Source organism: Sceloporus undulatus, chromosome 4, assembly GCF_019175285.1.
Source record: "Sceloporus undulatus isolate JIND9_A2432 ecotype Alabama chromosome 4, SceUnd_v1.1, whole genome shotgun sequence".
Classification (NCBI taxonomy): domain Eukaryota; kingdom Metazoa; phylum Chordata; class Lepidosauria; order Squamata; family Phrynosomatidae; genus Sceloporus; species Sceloporus undulatus.
The window spans coordinates 95,017,832-95,042,224 of NC_056525.1; the positions used below are offsets into that span (position 1 = coordinate 95,017,832).

Genomic DNA, 24,393 nt, shown 5'->3' on the forward strand with positions numbered 1-24,393 from the left:
CCTCTGTGGTCAACATCCCAGGGCAGGAATGGGGGGGGGGGCCTCTCTCCCTGCTGTGCGCCATGGCACACAGCAGGGAAGTGGGGGGCATTCACTGAGTGTCTCCCCCTTTAGTGGTGTCACCTGGTACGGTCCACACTTCCAGCACCCCCTGCATTCCCCTAGTGACACTACTGCACTGGGTTGCTTGACAAACTCATCAACCTGGGTTTTCAAGGAGGCTAAATAAAGCTCTGGAAATGGGACCTGTTCTTCTTTGAAGGTTTTCAAACGTCATAGTTTTGCATACTAAAGTTAGCTCAGGTAGAATCATTTCTGTGAAGATCTTGAAGTGATCTCCTGGACTATGTAGAAACCAGATAATGAAGCTCATTCTCTTCCAAAATTTCAGGCTGTCTCAAAACTGGACAATTGTTTGATACAACCTTAACTGCCATGGCTCCCTTGTATAAAATCCTGAGTTTTGATTCAGTGAGCCTCTGAGAATTCTCTAATCAGCCGTCTGAAATACAGTATCAGGGCTCTTCACAGAATGGAGCCATGGCATTTAAAGCGTTATTAAACTGCTATAATTGTGGAGTGTGTATACACCATCAGAAGTTAGCAGAGATTGGTGTTATAGTTCAAGACTGTGAACTACAGTTTTGAGTTTGGGAACATGCCGGTTCAATACCTCACAGTGTCCCCTTCCATGGTCACATAAGTTCATGGAGCTCAGTGCTATCAAAGGAATAAGGCATATAGAATAATTCATTGACTCACAAACTGTAAAAGTGATAGAACAAATACTGATAGACCATGAGGTGTTGTTAACGCAACAAGCATTTATGAACACAGTACATATGGATAAAAGAGGACACAGAAAGCAGAGATCTGGCACACATACCAGAACATATCCTTTACTTTGTCCCTGGAGGAGGATTGACTTGTCAAAATGTAACTGTCTGTAACAAAGCCTTTCACTTCCTCTAAACTAACCTCAGAATCTGTTAGAAGCCTCCTACGTTCCAGAGATTACCCTGCAATGTGCCGAACTATTTCCCCAATCCAACTTTTCTCAGTCTCACAGTCCAAGTTCAATGTCCACAGCAGCTTTGTTTGAGATATGATAGTATCCATGCACACAAATGTTGCATATCACTTCTCTCCAGAGGCTTAAACAAGCCTCTTGCACAAGACATGTGGTTAGGTGGAAGTAACCCAAAAAAATATTGTTTACAGTACCTGAGTCTTCCTTTCTTTTTTCTCCAAAGAAGAAAAACAAGCAAAAGTCTCTGTTGTTGTTCTTGATTCCAATTTGTTTAATCAGAAATGCACACGAAATGGATCCAAAAACATAGGGCCAGATTGGAACTTCCACAAGTTCAAAACAAAACACAAACATGTAAAGGAACTATAACTTAATCCTTAACATGCAACTGCAAAAACCATTCACATGGCCAATCCTTAGCACATGTTGCCACCTTTCTTTCATATATATAGGACAGATAACTGAGGTGAGTGAGCTGTCAAAGGACAGCTTTTATCATCTATGCCAAACAGATCCTAACATTGTAATTCATGTGATTCCATGCAGATCCATCTGTAAGACTAGGTATGAATTAATGTTAGTTACATGGAACAGTCCCACAAAGGTTAACAGTTAAAAAACAACAACACCCACATTCTTGTACTTTAAGCACAGTTTAGGTAAGATCTTTTTTTGGGGGGGGCTATAATTCCCAGTAGCCATGCCTGCTAGGACATTCTGGGGGCTGTAGTAAAAATGCACACAGCTTTCTGATCTCCGCCTTTAACTATTATATGTGAATAAGGAGAAGCAAAACGTGACAAAGATTAACATGTTTACTATTATGTTTACCTTAGAAACCTGTGACAAAATAAAGAACATAAAGATAGCATGGGGTTGGCCCTCAATGAGTTAAGGTGTTCTGGTCTGAGTGTTGGATTTTTAATGCTGTTTTTTAATTTTTAAAAATATGGGGTTGAGGGAGGAGCTTTGGGAGATTTGTAGGGGCCTTCAGGTGCCACACAAGTGGACTCCATACATGCCATCATCTGTACTTTGCCAATCCTTGCCTTAGAGCTTGTTTTTAATGCTATTGGCCACTCTCTGTAGATTGCCTGGCAGGGCTTCTCCTCTGATGGCAAATTAGAAGTTGAGCCAAAAGATGCAGGGTAATCTGAGGACAGATTCAATCTCCAAAGCCAAGGAAAGAGAGCTAGACACAGTAGCTTTATAGGTCATATTAGAATCTCATTGGCCTTTCATGTCAACTGTCCTTGCTGAGCCACAGTACTATTCTGTGTCCATCTGCAGAAATGCTGCTAAGGGGCACACTATCACACTGTTCAGTTCAAGGAACTGATATTGATTTACAATTACATCTTCCAGAATATTCCTGAAGTGGTTGGGGCTCAAGACATGGAAGGCAGATTTATATAACATAAAGAAAAACAAATAATGTGAAGACAATAGGCACCAGCAACATGACTGTCATGTCACCTCTTAACCTTCTCTTCCCAAGGTTTCTGCATAGAATCATGGCCTTTTCTTTAGTCTTTTGCAAAGTTTTAGGGGCAAAACAGACAGCCCTGAAGTAGCGGCTTGATGCTGCTGCTTTGATCTCTGGAGTGGTGCATGTAAATGCCATGCTGCAGAAATGCTGTGACACTGCCTGCTTTGTGGTCAGTGAGGCGCCATGTCACTGAGTTGGGGCAGCTTTGGGGCATCCAGTGTGCATACACCACGCCACCCTGAAGCTAGCTCTTTATGCCGGTCTGTGTTGCCCCTTGGTCTGCTGTTAAAAGGAGCTATCAGAGGTGCTGACCCTATCTTCAAAAACAAATTCTGCATCTTGGATAGCTCAAAGTTGGATAGAATCAAAGTTGTAACTGAAACCCAGAGTGGATTTACCATCTCCCTGACATGGAAGCTACCAGCCACAATTGACTGAAGAATGACACACTTTTGACAGTTGAAATGTAGCCAGCGAAGTAGATGGAGGTGTACAAAAGTATGTTTTTATGCTGATAAGAAGAAGCCACAAAAAACTGACTGACTGATTGATTTAAAGTATTTCTGTATTGTCTCCCAAACCAAAAGTGCTCCTGAGACAATGAATAAATCAGAACCAACTAAAACAAAGAAATGTCTCAAAGTATGTTGTTTGCTTTGGGGAAACATGTTTGTTTGTTTGTTTTATAGTATTTATACTCTAAATACCCTTCAGCCAAAAACGTTCCCAAGGTAGTTTGTTGTTATTGTTGTTGTGCGCCTTCAAATCACTTCCTTACAGATCATCAATTGGATCATCTTCTTCCCTCGGGTTTACAATCAAATTAGGACAGCACACACAAGAAGGAGATGGGAGTGGAGAAAGGGATTAGGTCTGGCATATGCCAACTACTTTTTCTTCTTCAGAGGCCATAACAGTGGCAACTAATTCATGGAGGGGGGCCACTCAGTGGTCAATGGATCAAGTCATGATGGAGCAGTACATGGCTGCTCTTCTCTCTCATAGAGGCCAAAGCAATAGCTGTTGGAACATGATGGGAGGAATGTACAGTGGACCCTTGGTATCTGCTGGGGTTTGTTTCCAACCCACCCCCCCCCACCCCCCACCCCCGCCATGGATACTAAAATCTGTGGATTTTACAAGCAGCTGGGACCAAAGCACAATGGAGCTGTCCATGGCTGCTCTTCTGTCATTCAGAGGCCACAGCAATGGCAGTTGGTACATGGAGGAACTGATACTGACAGCAAAAAACTAGTATTTGTTCTCTGGATCCATCCTGAATTCTTTCATTATTCACATTTAGTTTAGTTATAATTATGCCAATACCACAAACATATCATCAGTATTTCCTGCTCATAAGAGAACTGACACACATTGGAACTGTATACCTCTTGGGAGAGTGGCGAATTTGAAACCAAAGGTTACTACTGCAAGGAATGAAGAGTCTACTATTGGCATTTCTTATTTCCTATTATACTTAGTAGCCTTTAGGACCCTTTTGTGCAACAATAATAAGACTGCATCTATAGCTCCAAGAGACTGTAAAGCCTAGATACTGAAAATTTGGTTTGGGACCCTGTGGTGTGTATCTTGGGATTGTTTTCTTTTTGAAACCGTTAATTAATTATAACTAACTAAAAACAATAGTCTACAGTCTCACACTGAATGTGCCACTAAGTGTCAAGCTCTAGTCTCCTTGGAAGTAAAAGAGTATGGCAGGGGGTTGGTCTGGATGGCCCTTGCGGTCTCTTCCAACTCTATGATTCTATAAAAAGGTCTTGAGATTAAGTCCAAATACCTTCAGCTGGCCTGGGATGGAGCTAATTTTCCACTGCCATCTTTCTCTCTCTCTTTCTCTTTCTCCCCTTATTCACATGCAGTTTTGAATGGCTTGAGCATTTATATTATTCTTTTTTTCACTGAGAGCTAGTGTGGTGCAGTGGTTTGATGGTTGGACTATGACTCTGGAGACCAGGATTCAAATTCCTGTTCAGTTGCAGAAACCCACCAGGTGACTTTGAGCAAGTCACACTCTCTCAAGGGCAAAGACAAACTCCCTCTGAACAAATCTTGCCAAGAAAACCCTGTGATAGAGTCATCTTAGGGTCACCATAAGGCAGAAATGCCTTGAAGGCATGCAATAACAACAACATCTTTCATTGCAGAGTTCCATATCTCATTTTCATCTATTTATTAATATTGAAACGGCCCTTGTTTTTATGTATACATTCTTTTAAGTGTCATACATTATTTATATAAATGCCATCCTTACTGTATTACCTGTAGGCCTCTGTTTTTCTGTTTATATTTCTCGCAGTATTATTTACTGTCTCATTAACACTTTTTTATTATCTGTTTGGAGTGTTGTTCCTCCCTCTGGTTCTCAGTTAGTGTTTTACCTGTTGGTTACTCTGTGGGCCCAAAGGCAGCTTGGGGAGATGTCAGTTTGAGGATGTAAAAGAGGTTGTGGAAGCCAAGGAGTTAAGAACGGATTCTCTCCAGTTCACTGAACACACACACACACACACACACACACACACACACACACACACACACACATTCTGTTGGAAATTGCAGCCTGGGAGGCTGCTTTAGGTTAAAAAGAATGTCAGGGGGAAACTACAGTGTGATTAACACCATGTGTACTTTGATCCTATGGCTTCAGCTGCTGCCATTGCTGCAACAGACTGCTGGAGATTACCCTGTCATACATGTGGCCAAAATGCCTGCTATACATAAACAAACACAGGAATCGTAGTAGATGACATACCTGCCAACATTTCACAGATGGAAATAGTGACATGTGTAGAGCATCCTTCATTTAAATTAAAGATTACTCTTTGAGTATATCACTGCTTCTTACACTTTGGCTGGAAGCCTGTTATTGACACACATTCGAGTAAGTGTGGCTTAGATGTGAGTATTTCTGTTTTTTGAATAGAGCACAAAGTGTGATTCTGTAGCCCTTTGTGCAACAAAAAAATGTCCACATCCCCACCTCAGCAGCTGTCAGTCCCAAGAAGGGGCCACTACTACTTCTGCTTTCCAGAGAGAGCAGAGAGGCCATTCAACTTATGTAGCTTCAAGGGGAAGGGATAGAAAGCTGAACGTCTGTGGATCTATTCCCATTTTCTTCCCCCTATAAACTGAAACAAATGGATTTGTGAACTTCTGGATTGCCTTCCCATCATCTCCCCTCCCCAGTGGTAAGTGATGCCCCCCCCCAGGGCTAGTGAGCTATTGGTAAGGAAATGGATAGGGCACAAAGAGCTAGAGGATGGTTCTTTGTGCCCCATTCCAAAAAATACATATAGAAGACATATAGACATATAGAATAGTTACCTTAAAGCAAACACAGAACCATATGTTACCCTCTGTCTTCTTGATGTAGAAACTCAGCCATTGTAGGCCAGAAGTTGCATAACACCTGCAGAACCATATTCATTATTTACCTTATAATTGTCCTACTCTATCTTAAAAGCTATGGGGTTGTTTCTTATAGATTATGCTAGGAAACTGTAATCATCCTTTCATCAGTTTGTCTGCTGATCCCAAGGCAATTTCCATCAATTCCAGTACCCTCCAGATGTTTTGGACTACAGTAACCATCAACTCCAGCAAGCAGAGCCAGCAGATAAACATGATGAAGTCTGTAGTGCAATATATCTAGATTGGAGGATGCTGTCCTTGAGGGTATATGATGCAGTCCCCCTATTGAAATTAATTCTGGGTTTGCTGAGTTCCTGGACAAAAGACTATCCACTATGTTGAGTCCCATGATGGAAGAAAACCAGGATATAAATTCACAAAATATAATCAAATGAACCAACAGTTTCACATGTGAAATTGCAGAATTAGCCCTACCATTAGGCAGAGTAAGACAGCTACCCCAGTCAATAGATGTGCAGTGTTCAATTTGTGGTTGACAGTCTAAACCTTATTGTTACCCCAATTAAAGCAGACTCGTTAAATGAATGGGATTTACCTATGTGTTGACTCACCACTCACTCTACTTTATGTGGATTTAGGCCACTGTATTTGTGTATTTCCAACAGGATTCAACCCATTGTGTTTTTGTTGTTGTTGTGTGCCTTCAAGTCTTTCCCAGTTTATAGTTACCTTAAAGTGAACCTATCCTGTGGTTTTCCTGGCAAGATTTGTTCAGAAAGGATTTGCCCTTGACTTTCCCTGAGGCTGAGAGACACCCAATGGGTTTCATTGACTGAGCAGGGATTGAACCTTGGTCTCCAGAGACATAATCCAATTGTCAGACCACTATACTACACTGGCTCTCAGGAATCAAATATATTTAGGCAATTGGGCTAATACTACCTGTGGTTAATTTGTCTGTCAGTCAGTCATAACTTATTACAGTCCATAGACCCAACATTTTCACATACAATCAAGAGATACAAGTGCTGAAAATCCCCCAAAATAAGACAAGAGTAGAAAGGATTACTAAATCTAACACTAAATGTCCCTTTATACATAGAGGGTTCTAATCCTAGCTGCCTCAGAGAGAAATTTAGCAACTTTGAGAGTGACATTTGGACATATATCTTCCAAAAAGAATTTTACATAAAAAAGATATGATCTTCCATTCATCTTACTCAATAATGGATAGATTTTGGCTTGTCAGATCTGGCTGTAAATAAATTTTAAAAAAACATAAAATATGTTTCATGGACTGCTTCTGAATTAAAACATGGGCATCTTCTTTTGGTTTAAGGAACACCAGTAAATCTACCATGAAGTAGTTCTCTGGAATATTCATTGTATATAGGCTTGGAGAAAAAACACTGATACTTACCTAGAGACAAGTTCACCAAATAATTCGCTATATGGAAAGGGCTATCATAATTTATGTGCATCATAGTAGGGCAGTGATGGCAAACCTGTTTAGGGACTGAATGCCCAAATTCAAAGGCATTCTGGCACCAGGTGTTACTGGGGGCAGGACTTTCAGGGGGAGAGATTTCTGGGGTCAGAACTTCTGCCTTCCGGGGGTGGGACTTCCAGGGGCAGGACTTCCCTGGAGACAGCTAAAGGCCCAGAAGGGCAAGGAAAGAAGAAGAACAGGCGTGCACCTGTTCCTCCTCTTCCCCCACCCTCCTGGGCCTTTAGCTATCTCTGGAGAGGCATCTCTCCATGTGCCCTCCAAAATAGCTTCACGTGCCAGAGAGGGCACATGTGCTATAGGTTCACCACCACAGTTAGGGGAACAAGAAACATAAGAGCGTGAACACAGTTCACTCAAAGCTATTTCTTATAGCTTCAATTTGACAGATTTAGGAGTAATAGCCGAACCCTAGGTTAGAAAGAAGAGACGAGGAGAGATCAATAGAAGCAACTTTTTGCACTATACACTTGAACCAGGAGCTAACATATTTATCTTGTGCCAGATGTTTAAGGAGACCTAAGCCCTCACCAGACACTTTAACCTTCATCCATAACCTGAGGAAAAGCCACCATGCTCTAATAGATAAGGTACTGTTTCCAGCAATACTACAGTCGGCCCTTCTTATACACAGATTTTTTATACATGGATTCAAGCATACACGGTTTGAAAATGTTCCAAAAAAGTATAAATTTACCTTGATGTTCCATTTTTTATTAGGGACACCATTTTGCTATGTCATTATACTTAATGGGACTTGAGCATACATGGATTTTGTTATACACGGGGGATCTTGGAACCAAACCCCAGCGTATAACAAGGATCCACTGTATATAATTAGGAATGCAATTTGGAAATTGAAACAGCAACCTCAGGAACTTTGCCTGTTGTTTATGCAAGTCAGGACATAAACCCCCTACCTAAATGTTGGAAGCATATTGTAATTGTGCCACATCTTTGGCATTAAACACTTTAATTGCTGATAGGATATAGAAGGTCTCCTTTGAGGGGAAACAATCAAATTATTGCAAATGAGCTTATTTGCGCTTTTTAAAAAGTAGCCTCAATATGAGGTTAATATAGATGTTGCAAACATGGCCCAGTTATTAATGAGGAAAATCACATAAGATAGGAGATTCCCCCAGTCGGGTTTCTATGGTTGAGCAAGGATCCAAACCCTGGCCTCCTAGAATTCTAGCCCAATACTCCCATGAATCCCATTTTGGGAGAAAGGCAGAATATGAATCCAATAAATACATAAACTCTAAAACCAATCTTGCATGCTGTCTCTATTTTTACTGCTTGCTGTGTTTGTGCTGAGGAGAGGCACTGTGGGACGTTCTATTTCAGGTGCTGAAATAATCGGACTGGCTTTTCAGATGCTATGCATCTTGCTTAGGTTGATGGAGGGCATTTGCTGTGCTGAGCCAGATTAATAAAAGATGGGTCTCACTGTGTGGCACCTGGGTGTTAAAGAAAATACTGTAAGGATAATGTGGGATAGCAACCAGCTGCATCCACAAACAGATCTGACTAAGATTTAATTTTTGGAGACCCTGCTAAGAAAGTTGAACATTGCATTCAAGCATTTGCATTTTACCTACATTTTTAAAAGACCGCCTTCCTAACAGAGATAAGAGAAGGAACACAATTTACCTAGATGCAGCTTTGACAAAATAAGAACTGTCTAAAGTATCATATCAGGCAAAATCATTAAAAGGTGATCAGTGGGTCAGAAATGGGAAAGGATCTTCTTTAGAAATAGGTTTAGGAGATCTGGAATAAGGCAGTTGATTATCTTCATAGCCAGAAACAGTATACCTGCATAGCTTTAGTAGCAGTGGTCATTTACGGGCTTCTGAAAGAGAAAAAGTTAAGCCAGGTGTTGACAAGTAAAATGAAAAATAAAATAAGTGTTTATAGCCCGAAGGTACATTTTGGAACTGCACTGCTTCCCTCTCCCCTTCTCCCAAGGATACCATCTGCCATAAAACTGAAATCTATAGATCTGTTGTTGTTGTTTTTCCTTCTGGCTGTGAGGAATTAGAAAAAATGTTGGATTGGTCATGGAGGAAGAGGAATAAACAGAACTGGGAAACAAACGGCAATGCTAAGAGGCAGAAGTAGACATCAAGTGGAGGAATACATGTTTCACCCAATAAAACAGCTTAATAATGCCAAGGGTTGTCCAAAATGTTGAAGGAAAAGGAGAGAGAAATGTATAAAGCATCCCAGTACTTCATATCTTCTTGATATATGCATGATATTTTACAAAATGGACTTTAACCTTCCTGCAATACAGATAGCACATTTTAATTCCCAGAATCACATTTTGTTGCAAAATAGAAGACCTACAACTGTAAGCATGCTGTAGCATTGAATCCCAAAGAGTAGTAAGCAACATCACCAAAGTTCAGCTTTCACATGGCAAATACAATTTTCTTTTCCATTTTTTAAACCTAAAACAGCTGGGACGAAGAACAAATCCAACAAATCAATGATTTTTTTTATATATAAACATTCTCCCTATCAGGTATAATTCAAAGATATAGCTGTATTAGTCTGTAAAAATCAGTATGTAGAGAGATCTTGTAGCATCTTTGAGACTAAATGAAAGAAAGAATTTCCAGTGTAGAGTCGAAGGCTTTCATGGACGGCATCCATTCTTCCTGATGTTTCGCCAGCATCTGTGGCTGGCATCTTCAGAGAATGCTTGCCTGGAAAGGAGTTGGGATATATATATATATATATAATATATATTATATATATATACGTGTACCCTGGGAAGGCAGGAGTGATTTGCATGTTATTGTTCTGTTGCTAAGGCAGGCCTCTAGGTTCAGTGGTAGGAGAAAGGCGAGCCCTCGGTGTTTGTTTTTGTTTTTTAATATATCCTAAAATGTTACGTTTAAAAAAATAAAAATTATTCTTTTCTTTAAAACATCTCATCATCAGATTTTCCGTTTAACCACATGAAACTGTGTACATATAAATACATTTAGGCTGTGCATATGATATTGTAATTTAAATGCATGATTTTAATTTTGCTAGTTTGTTTATTTTACAACTATTACCATTACATTCAGTGATGGTATGGGTAGTATGATTTATGAGTAGCATTAGTACAAAAACAAAAAAACCCAGTACTAAGGATTCTGTATGGTATTAAGGAGGAGGTCAATAGGAGGAGGTCAATGGGGGTGAAACCATTAATTACTGCACTGGTTGATGCCAACTCTAGTGCCTCCACTGGTTTTTACTATAAGTCCCAGAAAAGCCACTGCTATGCTGGCCCAAAAGATTCCGGAAATTGCCATCCCAAAAAAGTAACAGTTCTAAGATCTACTAGAGACAAAGCCTTCTCAGTTGTGATATGTACCTGTGGAATTCTTTTCCAAGAGACGTAGAGCTCTCTGCACCTCTTGCTGTTTTCAAGAAGGTTAGAAAACTGTATTGGCTTTGGCTTTTCACTAGAAGGCTTTTATTATGTTGCTAATTTTGCAGTTTAAGTTTTTCATCTGGCTTGTTTTAATTGGTTCATGTTTAAATATATTTAAAAGTATTGTTACTTTTCAGAGATATGATATGGATATGGAATTGCATGTTTTGCATTGTAAGCCACTTTGCAGTCTCAAAAGGTGGCTAGGAGAGGCAATAAATAAATACACTCATCCCTCCGTATTTGCGGCTTTGATATTTGCGGATTTGATTATTCATGGATTTGATTAACATGTTCTCTGTAGGAATATCTAGGTCCTCCAGTGCAACTCTATTGTCAATTTTAACTAAAAGTTGCACTGAAAGACTTAGAGATTTCTAGAGAGAATACTCTACTAAGCATTTGTAGCTCCTCCAGTGCAGTTCTATGGTCAGTGTCTGTTGGAAGTTGGCCACAGAGTTGCACTGGAGGACCTAAAGATTCCTAGAGAGGTGTCCTCTCAGGTAAAAACGTGGTGTTTTTTGTTACTTGCGGTTTTCCATATTCACAGGGGTCTTGTGCCCCTAACCCTAGCGAATATGGAGGGAGAAGTGTAATATATAAACAAGTAACATCATCTATACAAACTATTCTGTACATTGCATTCAGTACAATCTCCTGTTTCAAACTACTGTAGTGTGTTTGGACAGTTGTCTTTTAAACTAAGCTTACAAGCTACAGAAGAATGAAGTAAACAGAATATACCAGGAATTTAACGAAAAATTACATGCATTTTATGTGTTTAATTAAATCATTTAATATTCTAATCTCCATAATCTTTCTTTCTTTTTGTATTTTTAATCACCAGTATTAACCAGTATTTGTGGATTTATATAGATGTTTGGTTGTGTTTGCTTGTGTTAGATTTTAAGCATAACGTCATCAATGATCTTTAAAATAAAGAATAGCTTTAAATGAGAGGTTTTATGATGAGTCCCTTATTAGCAAAAAAAGTACAGTATTGTTTATTATGTTTAGTGAGTTCAGAATAATTCCTTTTTGTAATCTCTGTATCTTGGCGTATGTATTCAGATATGCCTTCATTCTTGCTTTCAGAATTATATGGTTTTGTCTATCTAGGAATGAGAACCATTTGGCCTTTTCCTTCCTAATATGACTTTTCTAAGAATAATGACACATCTGTATAAATATCTGTAGTTTTTTTTTCCTGGTACAACTTTTATTTTGAATATTTTACATGTAACAGATGGGAAGAGAAATACACATTTTGAGTATAGAGAATCCAAAGACCTTTTTAAAAACTACTTTCATTATGCTGGTGGACACAACTTTCATGTTCATCAATACAAGTTATAGTTACACAAATGAAACTAATCTGGCTTCTCAAAATGGCCTCCTTGGGTCTGCAAAAGGCCCTGGGACTCTTAGTGGGAGATACTTAAGGGAGTTTCCAATTACAATGTAGTAAAGCTGAATGGAATAAGCTCAACAAGATTTAGATCTTTGTCCTTTAGCTGGGCTTAATTTGAACACAAAATCATTTCTCATCAAGTATGCAATTTGATAGGTTAAGGAGAGATTATCGTCGGAGCTGTAAGAACCAGTTCCACTTGTATTTGCTAGAGAGTAGAATCCAGCAGACTGAGAATCTCTGGTTTCCATTCCTATTTGACTGAAAGGGACAAATTTTATGACCTGAGGATGGTATGTTTGGTATTGTAAGGAGGATTACCTAGTAAATCATGGAGGTAAAGCTGAGCGGGTCTTCCACTGAACAGGAAGGAGGGCATTAGTTATTTGCTTAATTTCCAGTCCTTCCTATTTCTGGACAAAAAAGGATAAATTAGCTTAATAGCTTGCATGGTGTAATCATAGATTAGTAGTCCTTAGAGTAGAATTTGGCATGAGGAGCACAAGTCTATTCATAACATAAGACTATTCTGGGGCCAGGTTGTATAATATCATACAACATGAGTAGGAAACCTATTGCAGCATGAATACAAAATTCAGTCTCACAGAAATTGTTAAGAGGCCAAAAGTGGGGACCAAAAATACCAACGTACGTAATAACTAAACCATAACAGATGGACATCAGACCTTTAGAGAGAGGGGAAAAGCATACAAAACCTGGGAACTACGCAATAATGGGGTCATGAGAAAAGGGGGCACATCCATCTGGAGAAACCCAGGGGGCTAAATAGTCAGAAAGCAGAGTAGTTTTGTGTGAAGGATCTACATAGCTGAACAAAAATTTGAAGCCAGGATTCCTATTTTGCTATAGAGTAGTAACCCCTTATCCACAGGGAATACATTCCAATACTCCCGGTGGATACCTGAAACTGTGGAAAGTACCAAATCCTATTGGTGTAATGTTTTGGACTGTGACTGACTGTGGGTAATTGAAACCACAGAGAGCTATGTTATATTTTCAGACTATGGCTGACCATGGATAACTGAAACCATGGAAAGTAAATGTGGATAAGGGTAGACTACATGCACTGATTGTTTTGGGATGAAAAATGAAACCTAATTAGAACAAGTCTTATATGTTTAAATATATAAAAGAATATATATTCTTTGATTTCCTTACGGAAAGAAGACTTAAATATATTGGACAAAGCAAAGAAGAATCATGGAGAGATAAATGGAAAACTGTGATTAAGAAAATAGAAGAAAAGATGAGATATGAAGAAGTAAAAAATATAATTAATGATATTTTCCATATCTCTGAAAATGATTGTTGGTCTGGATAGCCCTTGAGGTCTCTTCCAACTGTATGATTCTATGGTTCTATGATTTCTCCTTGTGTCAGAGATAATTTGCATGAGGTGTTGTCACTCAGATGCTTCCCAATCAACAAGGAAACAGACTCCTGTCAGTCACGGTGACTGCTTCCCAGAATGTGGAGACTGGGGGACTTCCATGGTCCCCATGAGCCCAACTAGGGGCTAAATGGGAATTATGAATATATAACAGTCATGATTGCATAACTCTAGGTTATGCATTTGCAGTTTTCATAGAGGATTCAAGCCTATTTGTTTTACATTTATAAGTCAGCTTGAGTGGAGTGTTAGGGGGAAGTGGGTATAAACGGATAAAATAATCAAAATAGGAAGGGGAGGGGACTAGCCACTTCTGGAGGCTTCACCCATTTTTCCCAGGGAAAAAACGAAGTCTAAGAGGGTTGTGAGCCACAAAATAACCTCGGAAACCACAAGTGCCCCCATAAGCGTACCTTGCCTCTCCTTGGTCCAGCTTAGCCCCAAGTTGCAATATGATATTAATATAAGTGTAGAATATCTGCCTTGTAACTCCAAGATGAATGCAGTGGTGGGCTTCTACAAGGGGAATGGCGAAATCCAACAGAATTGGGAGAGCATTGAGATCCTTCTCTACGGTGGATTCCCCAAAACAGTTCTGGAGCACTGGGAGACCCTCCAGAAATGTTTTTGGGGCAGCCCAGAGTGCTGTGGGTGGGAAGAGAAGAACGTTTTATTGCAACCCTCCAGTACAATGTTGGGTTTAGGTCTCTTTGTAATTAAGAAGAGGGGAGACATGCAACCTCATATTACATGAGGCTTTGAACTGTGCCAAGTGTCATAGCTGCAACGGGCAGCAGTGCCTTGCTGTAATTTTAATCTTGGATTAAGGAAGGACCTTTGCCATCCAAACCTCTCCTCGTGCTCCCACAGTTGCTTTTGCATTAGTTAATGTTTGAGCTTCCTAGTTAGGCTAATTGTGGCATGCGAGCGGCAGGCTGCACAGATGTCAGATGTCATGCTCTATCTGATGAAGAGGTCTCTGCCTTGGGCTGTTTATATATGACCTACCAGGATTTCCTGACTGCATGATGAAATAATTAGGGGGCCCTCATGCAAGGAATATTGTTGGCAATAGGTTCCAAAGGCATCCCGTTTTGTTTCATTTTTCTTCTTCCCCTAATATTTCTTAAGTATTTTCCTTATCAGCTACATAATCTTCCAAGACCACTTATGTTCTCCCTACTTGTTTGTATTATTATTTATATAGGCATTTCATGAGCATACTTAAGAACGTTTTCATGAAGTTGAACAGGCTATTTTCCTTGACTCTCACATTACATAGTGGGACTAATGGCATAAGGAAGCAAGGGAAGAAAAGGAGTTATTGGGCATTCTTTGTTTTATATCTAAAATACCTTTTTCTTCTGGAACCAGCATGTTCTGAATCTTTATTTTAACAAACAAGTAAAAAAAATCATGCAACACTGCACATATGTGTGCTTGGCATTTTAAGATATCAATCTTATATTAACTTTCCTGGGAGTAAGCTGCTCCAAATGCATAGGGCTTACATTTGAGTAGACATACCCAGAATTGTGTTGCAGGACTGCAATTCTCTATACACAGTATCAATATCCCACTGATATTAGTGGGATTCACTTCTGAGCAGATGTATGCACAAGTTCCTGGCTATGGAAAACACTTTTCTTGCTTTTTACCAAATGTACATAACAACCCAAGCCGAATGCTGAATTAGCGTTTTCAAAAGACTAACTACTTTTTCACAAAGGCTAATGAGGACAAGAGTCGGTGTAATGGTTTAAGTGTTTGACTAGCTGTGTGTCTCCACTACATGGTTATAGCAGTCTGATACCACATTGAATGTCATGGCTCCATTCTATAGAATCCTGAGATTTATAGTTTGGTAAAATGTTCACAAATCTCTGCTAGAGGTCTAGTGCTACAGCTCAAGGAATTCGATTAGACCTCACCATTCCCTAGAAGAGAATTGTAAGGACCTCACCATACTGCAAATGTCAGTATTCCATAGGATGGAGCCATGGCAGTTAAAGTGATATGAAGGTGGTGTCAGACTGCTATAACTATGTGATGTGGATGCACTCTAAGGCTGCAATCCAACATTTCCTCAGTAGAGCATAAATGTTCACATGCAAAGATAAGCTATACCAGCACTATGCAACAACCATGCAGAATAGTAACATTATACAACACATGTCAATTACTGGGTGCCATGTCACAATGCACATTGTACAATTGCAATGCACAACTGCAAAACACAGCCACAATGTGCAATATTCTTGTACGTGCAACTCTGTTTCTGCCAATGTCAGCAGAATACATCTGTCGTACTGTGGTAAATAATCAGGTCCACATGTATAGCATGTCATAACTATGCATATGTCACTAACATGATTCCAGCTCAAGACTCCAGAAGACCAGGGTTCAAATAACCCCTCAGCCCTGGAAATCACTGGGTGGCCTTGAGCAAGTCATCCTCTCTCAGACCTGGAAGAAGGAAACAGCAAAGCTCCTCTGAATAAACTGTGTCAAGCAAACCCTAGGATAGGGTCACCATAAGTCAGAGTTGGATGTATGTAACACCAATAAACTAGAGTATAATGGTTCTCAAACAGGATGGTCTTTGTCTTTCTCTTATTGAATAAGCTGCTGCTGCTTTAAGCCAACTACTATAGAATTATTTCTCAATAGGAAAGGTTTGTCTTTTGGCAGCCTCAAGTTATTTCATTGCAGTTTATGACCTGAAAAGAACTGTTCTGTAATCCTAGATGTTTGGACCAGTTAGTTTACTCTGTGAAAAGGAAAACATACTCTGTACATACTCAAAGGAATTTTACTATTAAACATGTATTAAACTTGTATTAATGTATTAAACTTTTAAGACTGAGTCCTGGTACTGAATGGGGTCAATAGGAGAGCCCAAACACCTTGTGCAGTACATCAAATCTCACTCAGTTGCTTCATTTTAAGGGTACAGTGCAATACTCTCTCTCTCTCTCTCTCTCAAGGCCTTTTGAAATCATCAAGGTTGTTTGCAAGTAAGTACCTTTTAAGTTTGCACTGCAAAAGATAGATAGATGAGTACACCTTTTTCAAATCAAGAGTCTCTGAACAGCAGGCAAGATTTTCTTTCAGTATACTTTCTATTAATTTTAAAATATGTAGGCCTGGTACAGCACTTGTAAGTGTTTAACATGCTTTACATACACTAATTACAATAACTCTGAAAGACAAGTCAGTACAGTATAGGCTGCATCTACACTGTGGAATTAATGTAGTTTGATACTGCTTTAACTGCCATTGCTTAATGCTATGGAATTCTGGCATTTGTGGTTTTTTAATTTGGCTTTCTGGGTCAGAAACCTCGGGTACAACCACAAACTACAAATCCTAGGATTCCATAGGATGGAGCCATGACAGTTAAAGCATTGTCAAACTGCCTTGATTCTGCAGAGGGGCAAGAGCCATAGTGATCTTATTAGAATGGGTAACTTGTGTTCTTCCAGATTTTATTGGCTTACAACTCCCATCATCCTTGAACTCTAGTGATTCTGGCTAAGACTGCTAAGAGCTGCACTCAATCAATATCTGGAAAGCAACAGCCATCCATCTCTGTTGTAAGAGATGTTGCTGATTTAGGGCCCTGCATAGTAATAGCCCTATGGCTCCATTTTAACTGCCATGGTTCCACTCTATGGAATCTTGGCATGTGGAGTTTAGGAAGGGGTTTGGAATTTTCAGGCAGGGAGTTCTACTGCCTCTGAAACTACAAATTCCCAACTGGAAACTGTCTAATTCATTTTCATAGGTTGTGGTGACAGCACACCAACAGCCTCTGGTCAAAATCTAAAGTCATTGTGACCAGAATATTTACAAGAGGTAAACAGATACCAGCATTAATCTGTCCTTTTTTATTCTTTCTCATATGTAGAATAACATAACATTTGGAGTGATGTTATCCTAACATGAATGTCAGCATAAAGACATTGTATCATACATCGTGTGTGTGTTTTGTTTTGTTTTGACATTACCAGGAAAAGAGGAGAAAGAAAAATAACTCCATAATCTAGCTGTATGCAGAATCATTTTATGGACAGAAGTTGGCTATATAACCAATATCCAACATAAACTTTTTTAAAAAAATCTATGGGCTAATGTATACTTACATTTGAGAGCCAGTGTGGCATAGTGGTTTGAGTGGTGGACTACAAGTCTGGAGACCAGGATTGGATTCCTAGCTCAGCTATGAAAGCTACTGGGTGACCTTGGGTAAGTCACATGCTCTTAGCTTCCAGGGAAAGCAATGGCAAGCCTCTTCTCAATAAATCTTAATAATAATAATAATAATAAAATTTTTATTTATACCCCGCCCTTCCAACGATCAGGGCGGCTTACAAAACAATTAAAAACACACACAATCCATATTATCAATACAAAAAATTAAAACCATACAAATACATCAATACATCAAGAAAATAACAGGAGAAAAAGCCCCATAGCCCAACCTCTTGGCCACGGAAGAGGAGGGAGGCCCACAGGATATTTAATCGGGGAATGCCTGTTGAAACAGGAAGGTTTTTAAGTCCTTCCTGAATTGGGCCAGGGTGGTAGATGAGCGGAGCTCAATGGGCAGCGTATTCCAAAGGGCTGGGGCAGCCGTGGAAAATGTCCTCCGCGTGGTGGACGTTAACCTAGCCCCAGGCACCTTCAGTAATTGCTGCCCAGATGTTCTGAGGGTGCGAGGCGGAATGTACGGGGAGAGGCGGTCCTTTAGGTATCCTGGGCCCAAGCCATTTAGGGCTTTATAGGTAATAACCAACACCTTATATTGAGCTCGGAAGCGAATGGGCAGCCAATGGAGATCTTTTAAAACCGGTGTTATATGGCTGGTCCTGGGAGCGCCAGTGACCAGCCGGGCTGCCATATTCTGCACCATTTGTAGCTTCCGAGTTTGGTATAAGGGTTGCCCCATGTAGAGTACAGTACATTGCAGAAATCCAGTCTCGAAGTTACCAGAGCATGTACAACCGTTTCTAGGTCCCTCTGGGCCAGGTATGGGCACAGCTGGCGGATCAGCCGAAGCTGATAACAGGTGCTCTTGACCGTCGCATTCACCTGAGCAGTCAGGTGAAGCGACGAGTCAAGAAGCACCCCCAGACTGCGCACAGAGTCCTTCACAGGGAGCGTGACCCCGTTCAGGACAGGTGGAACCACCGCCATTCCTGGACCAGGAGAACCTATCACTAGTACCTCCGTTTTCTCTGGATTCAATTTGAGTCGGTTTTCCCTCATCCAGCCCATTACTGACTCTAGACAGGCCACGAGAGGAGAGACGCCATCCCCAGTCACTGCATCAGTCGGAGACATAGAGAAAATGATTTGGGTGTCATCAGCGTACTGATAACCCCGCGCCCCATGTCTCCGGATGATCTCTCCCAGCGGTTTCATGTAAATGTTAAATAGCATGGGAGACAGAATGGCTCCTTGAGGGACCCCGGTTTTAAGGGGCCTCTCGTCGGAGCACACGTCTCCCAGCTGCACCATCTGGGACCTCCCGGAGAGGTAGGACCGGAACCACTGGAGCGCAGTGCCCCCGATTCCCACCTCTGCCAGGTGTCCCAGAAGGATACCATGGTCTATGGTATCGAAAGCCGCTGAGATGTCCAAGAGCACCAACAGGGACACGCTTCCCCTGTCGATGCTCAGACGGAGATCATCGACCAAGGCGACCATGGCCGTCTCAACCCCGTAACCCACCTGGAAGCCAGTTTGAAATGGGTCCAGATAATCCGTTTCATCCAAGACCGCCTGAAGCTGGATCGCAACCGCCCTCTCGATCACCTTTCCCAGAAATGGCAGCAGCGAAACAGGCCGATAATTATTATGTACCAGGGGGTCTAGGGAGGGCTTTTTTAGGATCGGTTTTACAATGGCCAATTTAAGATCCGATGGAAATAGCCCATCCCTCAAAGATGTATTAATTATCCGGCGTAACAATAATGTTACCGCCGGTCCCCCCTGGGCCGCTAACCACGAGGGACAGGGATCAAGAGAGCAGGTTGTTTTCCGAACACTTCCGAGGATCTTGCCAAGAGAACCCCATCATAGGTTTGCCTTTGGGTCACCATAAGTCAGAAATGATTTGAAGGCACACAACAACAACAACAACAACAACAACAACAAACTATTTAGTTTTGAATTGGATGAGAGTATCTGCATTCAAGCCCTTAAAATAAAGTGCTAATTAGCTTTTACTGCATTTTATTTGTTTCTAAACAAACAACCACTTGGGAACCAATAAAAAAGTAGCATTTCAAACATGTTCCCGTTATAGGAGATTATCACACAGCCATTTTTGGCCTGGCCATACACAAGATGGGATCAGGGTGGAACGGGGAAAAACGGGTGTTATCGCACAGAAAATTGCCGCTACACTGCCGTCTGACTATCACCCATCCCCCAGAAGCACTCTGCTGGCTGATTTTGGTGGTATGATTTGTCATACAGAATCCAATCCTTATATCACCCCACTACTGGTAATTAAACTTGGTTTTAATTCTGGGCTTCATAGAATGCAAACTAGGAATATCCCAATGCATGCTTTCTTTGCTTAGCCAATGAAATAATTAGAGAGTGCTGGAAAGTAACCTGTGCCTAAGTTTGACACATTTACAGACAAATGTAATCAGTCATCTGCAGTTAACACTCATAACAATCATGTACTCATGAACTTTTTTCTAGCACCCTGGCTGTTATAGAGTCAACTAAATTCTGTATTTTGAAGCTATTTCCTTATAACCTGTGGTTATAACAATGTTCTTGGAATCTTGGCGACATCAGAAGAACTACATTCCAGCATTAAACCTTTGAACATTTGAACCCAGTAGATTTGGCTGTCAGAAGAAAGACCTACTTTTGACAACATTTTACCCATTCCTTTTTAATATTCCCTACATAGAGAGTGTAAGACAGAAAATCAGTTCTTGGCTAAACATCAGACATCAAATGATGTTACTCTAATTTTAAGACAGACACTACTCTAATTTCTTCAGGAAGGTTTGCCTTATTACTGACACTAAAATGTATATCACTGATCTGAAGCAATTTTGAGTAAGAGCCTGAGAAAAAAGTAATACATGATAAAAATTAGAAATAATAATAATAATAATAATAATAATAATAATAATAATAATAATAATAATAAGTTTTATTTGTAGCCCGCCTTTCCAGTGACCTGACCACTTTTCTTACTTTTGCTGTTTCATGATTTCATTTTGCAAACAACCTTAAGAAATCTTTCTACTAATAAAGACCACATAGTAATATTTGCTGAGACCCCAGATCAGCTACTTAGGTAAATATATACAGGTTGAGTCTCCCTCATCCAGAATTGCAAAATCTGAAATATTCCAAAAACTAAAACTTTGTTCATGGGTGGCTAAGATAATGACACCTTTGGTTTTTTATGATTCAATGTACACAAATTTTGTTTCATGCACAAAAGTATTTTAAAATATTGTATAAAATTACCTTCAGGCTATGTGTATAAGGCATATATGAAACATAAATGAATTTTGTGTTTAGACTTGGGTCCCATCTGTATGATAGTTTGTTATGTACATATATGCAAATACAAGTTTAAAAAAAAATGCAAAATACTTCTGGTCCTAGGCATTTTGGATAAGGGAGATGTAACCTGTATTTAACTAAGTAGTGTCTTCTAGTTTGACTCCATCCCATACTTGTTTACCCTGCAGCAGCCACTGAGATTGATGGAGATCTGTCCTCCTGTCAATTGGGGTGCAGCATACTGACACTTCCAGTACCGTGATCCATTGGCATCACTTAGGTTGATATCATCTGGTGCAAAGGGAGTGAATTTCCTTACCCTTTCCCACAGCCAGCCACCTGAACAGACCTCTGGAGGCCCCAGTTAAATAATAATAATAATAATAATAATAATTATTATTATTATTATTATTATTATTATTATTTGCCGCCCAATCACTGGGAATCCAGGCAGCTTACAACAGAAGGAATAATAGACGGTTCCCTGCCCTCAGGCTTACAATCTAAAAGACATGACACAAAAGGAGAAGGGAATGGTGGGGGGGGGAGATCAGGTCCAGCATTCTTCTCTCCCTCTGAGGCCTGGACCAAGGCAGATGGACCGGAGGGAGGGCTCTTTTTCTTAATCGAGGTGGGCCGAATGGTGTTGGGCCTTCCCTTTCATCACTCCCTCCAGGCCGAAGTTGACAGCCTTGAAGGAGGGAGGGGAGGGCTCTTCCTCTTCAGGCCCGATGGTGTTGGGCCTGTCCTTTCACTCCCTCTAAGGCCAGAAGATGACAGTTGGAAGGAGGGAGGGGAGGGCTCTTCCTCTTCAGGCCTGATGGTGTTGGTATGGCTGCTGGGTGAGCAGGAAAGGAGATGATGTCCTTCCTTGCTTGCCCAGTAGCCGTGCCAGTCCCTCCAGGTGTACTGTCACCCTGTGTGGTCCTCATCCTCACACCCTGTTAGTGACACCTCTGACACAATCTCCAGTGTGACATTCAGAAGAAGATTCTTGTTCTGTGGCATAGACTTCTAGCAGGATTAAGGGACTTTAACAACTGTGGTGTCACAATAGTGTCACAATTGTGAAATCTTTGCAACTATGAATATGAAGCAGTTATGGATGCATAACTCTTAGAATTTCATCCATAGTAACTTAATAAATATGTGCCTTGTGCTCCTGCAGCTCCTCTACCCCTCTTTTCCTTCAGCACAGCTGCAAGGAAATCAGAACCATTCTCTTCTTTTTTATGTTAATTTATGCTTGAACTGTTAATTACAATTTATCATTATGTCCAAAGCCAGATAAACTGTGGTTAATCTTAACCATGGTCTATTGCAGACTTCCAGAAGTAGGTGCTCAACAGAGTTTTTTGGCTATAGTTCCAATTACTCCATCCATGCTGCCTGAGAGTGATGGGAATTATGGTCAAACACATCAAATACCTCTAGAGAGCATCAGTTTGGGGAATGTTGATTTGTTGAAATTAGACAACGTCAAATGGTGGAAATAGCAATAATCAGTTAAAAATAGCAATAATCAGTTAAAAAAGCATTTGAGCCAGATAAATTATCACTATAAGGTGAGAGGGCCAGATTAAAACTTTTTGAGGCCCTAAGAAGTTAAAAGATTGTGGTGTAACCACACATATCTAATTTAAAATTTAAAATATAAACAGTAATGCATCATCATTTTTTAATATTTTTTTAGAAATAAACCAAAACCTACAGTGAGATGGAAAATAGTTATTTTTCTATACTTCCACTTCATTTATATTTGAAAGATTTTCTCCTAATTTTTATAATTGCAAAGTCTTTGATCAAAACTAAATCTGCCTGAAAACTGATTTTACCTAACACATTCACTTTTATACTTAGGGATAAGGCATCCAGCCTGCTTTGTTGCATAGATCACATGAGCCTTGGTGGACTGTGTAGCAGTTTACCAGTTCTCAGATTCTAATTCTGTTGTATTCCCAAAATTAATAGGTGTAGTAGTTTGAGAGGACTAGAGACTTAGCTATGGAAACCCTCTGACCTTGGGTAAGTCATACACTCTCAGCCCCAGAAATCCTCATGATAGGCTCACTTTAGGGTCGCAGTAAGTCAGACATGGCATGAAGGGTCACAGCAACAACAAATAGTTGTGGGAACCATGCAGTTCCTAACATTGGCTATGCTGGCTAGGACTCTTGGGACTTTGAATGAAATTATCAGCATTTTGAATTCAGAATATATTGGAAGCTAGTGCCACTCCTTCAAGGGCTCATCCAGAGCCAGGGTGTGTGTGAAAATATCATGAGTTTACAGTTCTGTTTGTTCTGATTTTACCTGCATTTTCCCAGTTTTGCATCCAAACTCTTTCTTGAAATATCCCAGGTTCCCTTCATTCCCTCTCCTCCGTTGTGTTTTTTCTGCCCCTCTTACCGAACATGTGTCTGAACATGTGTCATATCGAGACTCATGCAACACTTCAAAATTCATTTTCACCCATTTCCACTAAAATGCTAATGGGCTTTCACAATATTACACCAGCTAAACATTGAAAAATCACTTGGAAAGTAAGAATGAAAGGTCCTTGGTAATGCCAGGAGTTCACAAGAAATATTTCAAGATAAAGAAAATGTCACATAGATCTACAAAATCAAATTGCAGGGATCTTCAGAGACTTCTTTCTTGTCTGGAAGTGCTCCAAGTCCGGCATTCTTTAACATGATCTATACAATACTTTGGTCAGCAATTTCCCACTATTGTGAAATGTCTTGCATTTCTGTTTAAATCATAATAATATTTCAAATTTGCCTTTATAAGTATAAATTAGCCCATTCAAATTGCTATGAGTTGTCTTGCATCCCATGCTGGAAGAAAGGCAGGTTATTAAATAAATAAATAAATAAATGTGTGTGTGTTTTTTTTTAAAAAAAAACCTGCTTTTCTGCCCTTTTTTGCAAAGTATTTCTTCCATTAGGGTAACATGAGTGATCAAGATGGTGGACTCCAATTGCTAATCCTATGATCCAGTCACACACTATGCTACTTTCCTTTTCTTTCTGCTTTGCCACATCTTGTACAATTGTGTTCCAATGGGAACTGAGTCTACACCACTAAAGTCCTGTAGAATTTATATCACATATCCTTTTATGTACCTTCTACAGGGATGACAGACTGAGATTAATAAAACCCTTA

At 40.1% G+C, this 24,393-nt stretch overlaps 1 protein-coding gene across 3 annotated transcripts in view; it reads right to left on the minus strand.

The window, feature by feature from the left end:
* The window catches only part of ERICH3 (glutamate rich 3), a 238,763-nt gene that overhangs the window by 213,843 nt on the left and 527 nt on the right, over nt 1-24,393 (minus strand). The window lies entirely within an intron of this gene.